The 9,831-nt window shown below is 30.7% G+C and overlaps 1 non-coding gene across 1 annotated transcript; it reads right to left on the bottom strand.

Annotated features, from left to right (window-relative positions):
• Positions 1-9,404: 9,404 nt before the first annotated feature.
• Positions 9,405-9,512, bottom strand: LOC130978016 (small nucleolar RNA R71). Its single transcript, XR_009085680.1, has one exon. It is a non-coding gene; the product is annotated as a small nucleolar RNA R71 (small nucleolar RNA).
• Positions 9,513-9,831: the final 319 nt, after the last annotated feature.

Here is a 9,831-nt window from a genome sequence, read left to right on the forward strand (position 1 = left end):
AAATAGGCTATTCTAAAAACAGAACTAAATCTCAAATCAAATGAAAATTTTAATAAACAAAGTCTTTTAAAAAAAGTTTTTAATAGAAAAAATATAATATACTATGGAAAAATTTAACTTGAAGCCCTTGTAAAAATAAAATCTTCTAATGGAAAACTTGAAATAGCTTTGATAAATGATGAAGAATTAAGTAAATAGATTGAGAAAATTAAGGATCAACAGAAAAGATCTAAAATTGGATGGATTCATATTAGTACTATAAAAGTTTTAATCAAATCTACATATATGAAAGGAATTAATTCACCAATAAGTTTAGCAATCTATGACAAAAGAATTACTGATAACCCAATAGATCAAATAATTGAAATTGTTCATGGAAATTTGGCAAATGTAAATGTTAAATTTAATGCCCATCTTGGATATGCTATACCTTTATCAACTGAAAACCTTGGTAGATCTATAAGTTTAGCTTATAAATTTCATAGAAAAAGTTTAATGGAACAAGATGATGAACCATTTTCAATTACATATGCAATAAATTATGCTTTAACAAATAACCATCATAGTATAATATTTAAAAATAGAGAAAGAATTTATGTTGATGAATTATTTCAGAAAATTGTAAAAACAGAAATACCAAAATATAAAGCTATTGAAAACCCAGTTCTATTATTAAAAGAACCATAAAAAAGATCGGTTTCATCAAATTTTCAAATAAGAGAATCTAAAATCAATAGTCCTTTAAGTTTATCTAAATTAAAAATTAAAGAAGAAAACTCTGAAATAAAAGAATTAACAAAAAAGGTCGAAAAATTAAATGAAACCCTAAATATTAAATTATGACAATAAATAAGGAAGAAATATATGTAACTTATCAAGATAAGAAACAAGAGCTCTTTGAAAGAGAGAATCGTTTAAATTATTTGCAGTTTTCTAAAATAAATCAAAGAGTATTTGAAGCTCTAAAAATAATCTATAACAAGCTGAAAAAAGAAGTTGAAGAGCTAAAAAAATTAATAGAATCTCTAGAAAATAGTCATGAATCGATGATAGAATTTGCAGAAATTCTAAAATAAATAATGCTAAACAAAACTATTTTTAGAATTATAATAAGATTACCTAATTTATGAAGCATAAAAAGATTGAGAAACCAGAAAATAAAATAAAAAGGAAAAGAGCGAAAAAATTAAAAAATAAAATAGAGGAGTATAAAAAAGAATTAAATAATCTTCAGGTCGAAATTGATGATCTTATAATAAAAAAGATAGAAATAAGAATAAATATAAACAAGATGGAATTAAATATAGGAAATTTATAAATGCCTGAAAAACCATATTACGATTTAAAAGAATTAAAGCTGTTGAAAGAAAAGATGAAGAATGAAATTGAAAAATTAGAAAGATATTTAGAAGAAAGAGAAAGTATAGAAATAAAAGAAGTTTTTGAGGATTTAAGAAATTATATTAAAAAGACAAACAGATAAAATATTTTATATATAATAATCCCTGTAAAAAAGAATATTATAATTATGATAGAAATTAGAACAGAATTAAAAAAATTATAAATATGAAATCAGAATTATAAATATACATCAAGGACTAGTAATAAATAATCATATAACAAATACAAGAGAAATTGTAGAAATGGTTAATACTTTAGATTATGAAGTTGCAAACTATTTTTATCAAAATCCTTTGAATAGAGCACCACCAATACAAATTATAAACTTATTCGAAGCAAAATATGAAGAGTTAGTAGAAATTTCGAAAGAAGAATTAAAAGAAAAATCGAATTTAAAAAATTGGTATCAGAGCCAAGTTAATGATTAAGGGTAACACTTTCTCTTTAAGCAACACTTTTAATAATACGCTTTTAAATCAATAACAACCACAAAATAAAAAACGTCTTTACAAAAAGATAAAATTAGCAATTTCACCGTAGCATCCCCTTTGTATGTACTACTATTTATCATGAGCAACACAAATTACGTACTCACATTTCTCAAGCTTTTTCTTCAAATTTTTAATAATTTTTATTTTTTTGGAATGTGTGCCTCTTAATTACAATTATCTCTTATTAATCTACTAGTGAAAAAAAACATACAGAGATGAGCTCACTAAACCGAAATACATGAAATACGCTGGTAAATATAACTTTTATTCCTTTATAATATCTGTTGTTATTGTAATAAGATGTTTGATCTTGGATCATCAAAAACCGAAATATGATAAAAAAAAAAATTAGGCACTATTTTGTTAAGCGAGTACTTAATTAATAATTTTTTAAATTTATTTTATAGTATTTCTCATTTATTATTCTTATTGGTCAATTATTATTAGCTAAAAAGAAAGTTAATTTTTGAATAAAATCAATTGTTTTTTATTTAATTACTTTGTTATTAGTTTCTATAATTTTATTAAATTTTTAATTTGGTTTTTGTATTTTTTAATTATGTTTTTATACTTTTTTAATTTTATAATAATATTTTTTTATGTTAAAAATATTAAAATTACAGAAATATTTCTCTCAAAATATATATAGTCAAAGATTTACTTAAATTGATAACGAATGATAGCTCAAATAGTATAGTTTATTTATCGTTACCTAAAAGTCAAAAAAATATTTAATTAATTTTAATAGTTTTTACACTAACATAATTTGTGGGAACAAATATATGAAAGTATATATATATATATATATATATATATACCCATTAAAAAGTTATATTTACTCTCATATTACAAAATTACTTATTAAATTTTACGTCAAAATATTTTAAAGATTTTGCTAACCTATATTATAAGGGCACATTTTAAAAACACTATAAAAAAAGGTTTGACAAAAAATTATTGAATTTTTTTTTTACATTTTCAACCTATCAAATATACTAAGAATTTATAATTTATTATTATTATACTTATAACATGTTTTCTTTGGATACAAGTTAGCTAATTTTATATATAAATTTTTAGAACTAAATTTTAACCTATTATTAATGTAAAATAAATTTATCTGTGCATCTAATTTTGTAATGTTATGTCATAAAAAATAATTGTTTATTATATTAATTGTGTGAATGATTATTCAAAAGTATAAAGTATAAAGTAATTAAACGATTGTATAAAATATTTTACACCGTCAATATATCAAAGTTAAACTTTAATTTATATCTAAAAGTATAAAATAAAAGTATATATTAAATTAATTTTAAAAAACAAAATACTACTATAACATTATAAATTAACGAATTTATTTAGTTGAAGTTTATATTCTGAATTTTTTTTACTTAACTTTTTTTATTATTATTATTATTATTATTATTATTATTATTATTATTATTATTATTATTATTATTATTATATACATTTAATTTATAAACTTTGAATTAATTACTACTTTATTAATTATTTATTAATATATCATTATTAATAATGAATAAATAGTTAAATAAAAAATTGTTTAATATTTAATATTTTTATATTATTTATTTCTATATACTTTTGATATGTTTATATATTTTTTTGTTATTTTTATATATTACATATTTATCTTTACGACTTAAAATTTTTGAATTTATCATCGCACCTAAAAGCAAGAACGGATCTAGTTTATAGGTGGTGGGCGCAAATGCTCCACTAATATTTAAAAAAAAATGTATGAAAGTATATATATAAATATATATGTATTCCATTAAAAAATTATATTTAATACCTCCATATTTAAAAAAAATACCTATTAAATTTTGTATTAAAAAATTTTAAGAATTTTGTTAGCCTATACTATAAGAGCACATTTTAAAATATCATAAAAAAAGGTTTAATAAAAAAATGTTGAATTATTTTTACCTTTTTAACATATTAAATATATTAAAAATTTAAAATTTTTTATTATTATACTCTTAACATGTTTTCTTGAAATATAAGTTATCTAATTTTTGTACAGAAAAGCTCTACATCCATGTAAAAATTAGATAGATGTTATCAAAGTTCCTTCCACTCCACGCCCCCCACACACTCGTTCGTGTACACGCGCCTAATATAACGTATATAACCTAATCCTTATTTTGCGTGATCAACCTTTCTCAACGTAAACCTTTCCATACAACGATAACCTTCTTCTTCTTCAACCTAATTAAATTCATTGCTCTCCTTTATTCGTGTTTTTCTTCTCTGCATTATCGATTTGGATTGACTTTAACGTAATTACCTTCGTCGTTCATCTTCTTCTTTGTTTTCTTCTTCGATCTGCACTTCTGAATTAAAACAATGAATGAATCAACTTCAAATCAGTTGAATGAGTGAGATTTGGATAATTCTTCTGAAACGTATCAATTTGATGAGGTTTGGACTATTGAATTTTGAATCTAATTCAATGGAATGAAATTGCTAATTTTATTTGAAGTGAATTGAATGGATTGATGTGATCTATATCTGAATTGAATTGAATTGAATTGATCATATGTAATTGTGAGTGTGAGTAACTGTGAGTAATTGTGAGTAACTTTTTGGTTTGGTTAGTACTAAAGAGTTGATTCACCATGTGCATGTGTTCGGTTTGGTAAGCAGAAATGAGTCTAAAAAAATTTGACGAATATATTCTGTTTTGTTCCCTAAGTACTATATAATTGTTTCACTGTAATTAAGATTTCGGTTCACCATAATTAAGATTTTGGTTCACCGTGCATACCAGCTATGTTGTGGATGAAAAATTTGTCCCAAAGGTGGGAATGATTTTTAAGACACTAGAAGAAGTTGGAAAGTTCTACAAACATTATTCCAAACTTGCTGGTTTTTCTACCAAAATAAGAAACAAGACTTGGGACGGAGACAAGATTAAGAATAAACTAATTGTATACTCCAGAGAGGGGAGGTGGAAATCTATCTCCAACTTTGAAGACATACCCTTCAGTTGGGTTAAATTGTCTAGCCAGAATTTACGTACACATAATGAAGGATATTGGTCTTTGGACAATTTCCAAAGTTATTTTGAATCACTCACATCCTTGTTGTGCAGACCAGGCTGAGATGCTCAAACAACACAGGGAGCTTAGCATGTTCGTGCGTCGCACCATCGAAACCCACGAGGAAGCCAGAATCAGACCAAGCAAAACTTACCAATCATTTGTGGCAGCCACCGTGAACTAGGTTTTATAGAAAAAGACGTCAGGAATTACATCACAAGGGAAGTACGAAATATTTCTGAAGAAGACGATGCCAAATAATTTGGGAAGTACCTAGTTAGAATGAAAGAGAAGAACCAAAATTTCTTCTTTGAGCTCAACCTTGAAGGCGATCACTGCATTAAACATGCATTCTAGGCTAATGCAAGTAGCAGGGCTGCATTTGATTATTTCAGAGACGTGGTTTCATTTGACACCACCTATAACACAAACAGGTATTCAGTTCTTTCAAACATATTTTGGGTGTTCAGTGAGTGTATATATTTCGGTTCACTACCTTGTGGTTGTTATTTATTGATGAGCGGATAATTTGTACACTTTTTGGCATTGTTTTTAGTATATTTTTAGTATGATTTAGTTAGTTTTTATTATATTTTTATTAGTTTTTAATTAAATTTCACTTTTCTGGACTTTACTATGAGTTTGTGTGTTTTTCTGTGATTTCAGGTATTTTCTGGCTGAAATTGAGGGACCTGAGCAAAAATCTGATCCAGAGACTCAAAAGGACTGCAGATGCTGTTGGATTCTGACCTCCCTGCACTCGAAGTGGATTTTCTGGAGCTACAGAAGCCCAATTGGCGCGCTCTCAACGGCGTTGGAAAGTAGACATCCTGGGCTTTCCAGCAATATATAATAGTCCATACTTTGCCCAAGATTTGATGGCCCAAACCGGCGTTCAAAGTCACCTCAAGAAATTCCAGCGTTAAACGCCCAAACTGGCACCTAATTGGGAGTTAAACGCCCAAACTGGCATTAAAGCTGGCGTTTAACTCCAAGGAGAGTCTCTACACGAAATTTCTTCATTGCTCAGCCCAAGCACACACCAAGTGGGCCCGGAAGTGGATTTTTATGTCATTTACTCATCTATGTACTAGTTTTCTATAAGTAGGACCTTTTACTATTGTATTAGGGAGAGCCTTTTGATCATGTTTTTATGATTGAACCCTCCTTGGGAGGCTGGCCATTCGGCCATGCCTAGACCTTATGCTTATGTATTTTCAACGGTGGAGTTTCTACACACCATAGATTAAGGTGTGGAGCTCTGCTGTACCTCGAGTATTAATGCAATTACTATTGTTCTTCCATTCAATTCCGCTTGTTCTTTTACCAAGATATCACTTGTTCTTCAACATGATGAAGGTGATGATTGACGCCCATCACCATTCTCACCCATGAACAAGGTGACTGACAACCATTCTTGTTCTACAAGCATCTGAGGCTTAGTGAATATCTCTTGGATTCCTGATTGCACGATGCATGGTTGATCGCCTGACAACCGAGTGCTCGCCTGACAAACGAGCCAGCCATTCCGTGAGATCAGAGTCTTCGTGGTATAGGCAAGAACTGATGGCGGCATTCAAGAGAATCCGGAAGGTCTAACCTTGTCTGTGGTATTCTGAGTAGGATTCAATGACTGAATGACTGTGACGTGCTTCAAACTCCTAGCAGGCTAGGGCGTTAGTGACAGACGCAAAAGTATCAATGGATATTATTCCGGCCTGACCGAGAACCGACAGCTGAATTCCGCTATGCCGTGACAGGACATATGCAATCGCTTTCACTGAGAGGATGGGAGGTAGCTGCTGACAACAGTGAAACCCTACACGAGCTTGCCATGGAAAGGAGTAAGAAGGATTGGATGAAGGCAGTAGGAAAGCAGAGAGACGGAAGGGAAGGCATCTTCATACGCTTGTCTGAAGCTCTTACACCAATGATATACATAAGTATCACTATCTTTATCTCTATGTTATTTTCATTCATCATCATATACATTTGAGTTTGCCTGACTAAGATTTACAAGATGACCATAGCTTGCTTCAATGCTAACAATCTCCGTGGGATCGACCCTTACTCACGTAAGGTATTACTTGGACGACCCAGTGCACTTGCTGGTTAGTTGTGCGAAGTTGTGTAATGCCATGGAATTGAACCACCAAGTTTTTGGAGTTCATGACCAGGGATTATGAGAGTTGTGAAAAGTATTGTTCACAATTTCGCGCACCAAGTTTTTGGCGCCGTTGCCGGGGATTGTTCAAGTTTTGAGCAAGCTTTTGGTAACAATGCCTGGGATTGTTCTAGTTTGGACAACTGACGGTTCATCTTGTTGCTTAGATTAGGTATTTATTTTTTTTTCGAAATTCTTGAAGGTAAATTCTAGAGTTTCATGATGATTTGTTGAAATCTGGCTGGCTGAGAAGCCATGTCTAATCTGATTGGACCGAGGTTTCAACTTATCACCACAAGAGCTTGTTGATTTTCATCAATTTTGCTTTTGGAGCAGTGATCTGCTAAGGCTTGGCTGACCTTTGGTCATGTCTAGTGTTTTGGACCGAAGCTTTCCTTGAAAGCTTGGCTGGCTGTGAAGCCATGTCTAATTCCTGGACCGGAGTCTTAGACTAGCATTGCACTGATTCCTGGAATTCTCATTAAGGATTTTGATACCTTTTCCCACTTAATTTTCGAAAAACACAAAAAAATTACAAAATCATAAAAACCAAAAAAATATTTGCTGTTTCTTGCTTAAGTTTAGTGTCTCATCTTAAGTTTGGTGTCAATAGCATGCATTCATTCATGTGTCTTAAGGATCTTCAAGTAATTCTTGATGATTTCTTACTCTGATCATTGAATTCTTTTGGCTTGAGTGTTTATGTGTCTCATATAGTGTCAATAGTACACAAACTGCTAAGTTTGGTGTCTTGCATGCATTGTTATTTGATTCTTGTTGCATTTTGATTATTAAAAATCCAAAAATATTTTTAATTTGTGTCTTTTCAAGTCAATAATACAAAGAATTGAAGATTTAGAACATGCTGCAGAGGAATTATACAGAAAAAGCTGAGCATTCAAAAATGCCCAGTGAAGAAGGCAGACTGGCGTTTAAACGCCAGCCAGGGTACCTGGTTGGGCGTTTAACGCCCAAAAAGGTAGCATTTTGGGCGTTAAACGCCAGAATGTATACCATTCTGGGCGTTTAACGCCAGGATGGTGCTAGGGGGAAGATTTTGTTTTCAAAATCAATTTTTTTCAAGTTTTCAAAGTTTTTCAAAACCAAATCTTTTTCAAATCATATCTTTTCAATCAAATGTTTTCAAAATCAATCTCTTTCCTTTTTCAAAGATACTTACTAACAATTAATGATTTGATTGAACATCTCAAGTTTGTTGCCTTTTCTGTTGAGAAAGGTTTAATGTTTGAATCATATCTTTTCTTGTTAGGCAAGTCATTAATTTTTAAAATCAAATCTTTTTAAAATTGTTTTCAAATCATATCTTTTTAAAATTGTTTTCAAATCATATCTTCTCAATCACATCTTTTTAAAACCATAACTTTTCAATCAAATCTTTTTAACCACATCTTTTTCAAAATAGTTTCAATCAAATCTTTTTGACTTCTAATTTTCAAAATCTTTTTCAAAAATCACTTGATTCCTTTTCCAACTTCAATTTTCAAAAATTATCAACATTTTTTTTGATTGAATTTTCGAAAATTCTCTTCCCTCCTTCCCACATCCTTCTATTTATGGAGTACCACTCCTTTTAAATGCACAATTCGAACTCTAACTAATAAAGTTCGAATTCTTCTTCTCCTTCTTCTTACTATTTCTCTTTTCCTCTGACACTTCAAGGAATCTCTGTACTGTGACATAGAGGATTCCACATTTTCTTTTTCTCTTCTCTTTCATATGAGCAGGAGCAGAGACAAAAGCATTCTTGTTGAAGCTGATCCTGAACCTGAAAGGACCTTGAAGAGAAAGCTAAAAGAAGCTAAAGCACAACTCTCTCTAGAGGACCTGACCGAATTCTTCAAGGAAGAAGAACACATGGCAGCCGAAAACAACAACAATGCCAACAATGCAAGGAAGGTGCTGGGTGACTTCACTGCACCTACTCCTGATTTTTATGGGAGAAGCATCTCTATCCCTGCCATTGGAGCAAACAACTTTGAGCTTAAGCCTCAATTAGTTTCTCTAATGCAACAGAATTGCAAGTTCCATGGACTTCCAATGGAAGATCCTCATCAGTTCTTAGCTGAATTCTTGCAAATCTGTGACACAGTCAAGACTAATGGGGTTAACCCTGAGGTCTACAGACTGATGCTATTCCCTTTTGCTGTAAGAGACAGAGCTAGAATATGGTTGGATTCTCAACCTAAAGAAAGCTTGGACTCTTGGGAAAAGCTAGTCAATGCCTTCTTGGCAAAGTTCTTTCCACCACAAAGATGGAGTAAGCTTAGAGTGGAAGTCCAAACCTTCAGACAGAAGGATGGAGAATCCCTCTATGAAGCTTGGGAAAGATACAAACAATTAATCAGAAGATGTCCTTCAGACATGCTTTCTGAATGGAGCATCATAGGTATTTTCTATGATGGTCTCTCTGAACTATCCAAGATGTCCTTGGATAGCTCTGCTGGAGGATCTCTTCATCTGAAGAAGACGCCTGCAGAAGCTCAGGAACTGATTGAAATGGTTGCAAATAACCAATTCATGTACACTTCTGAAAGGAATCCTGTGAACAACGGGACTAGTCAGAAGAAAGGAGTTCTTGAGATTGACACTCTGAATGCCATATTGGCTCAGAACAAGATATTGACTCAACAAGTCAATTTGATTTCTCAAAGTCTGTCTGGAATGCAAAATGCACCAAACAGTACTA

The sequence above is a fragment of the Arachis stenosperma genome, chromosome 4 (genome assembly GCF_014773155.1).
Source record: "Arachis stenosperma cultivar V10309 chromosome 4, arast.V10309.gnm1.PFL2, whole genome shotgun sequence".
Lineage (NCBI taxonomy): Eukaryota > Viridiplantae > Streptophyta > Magnoliopsida > Fabales > Fabaceae > Arachis > Arachis stenosperma.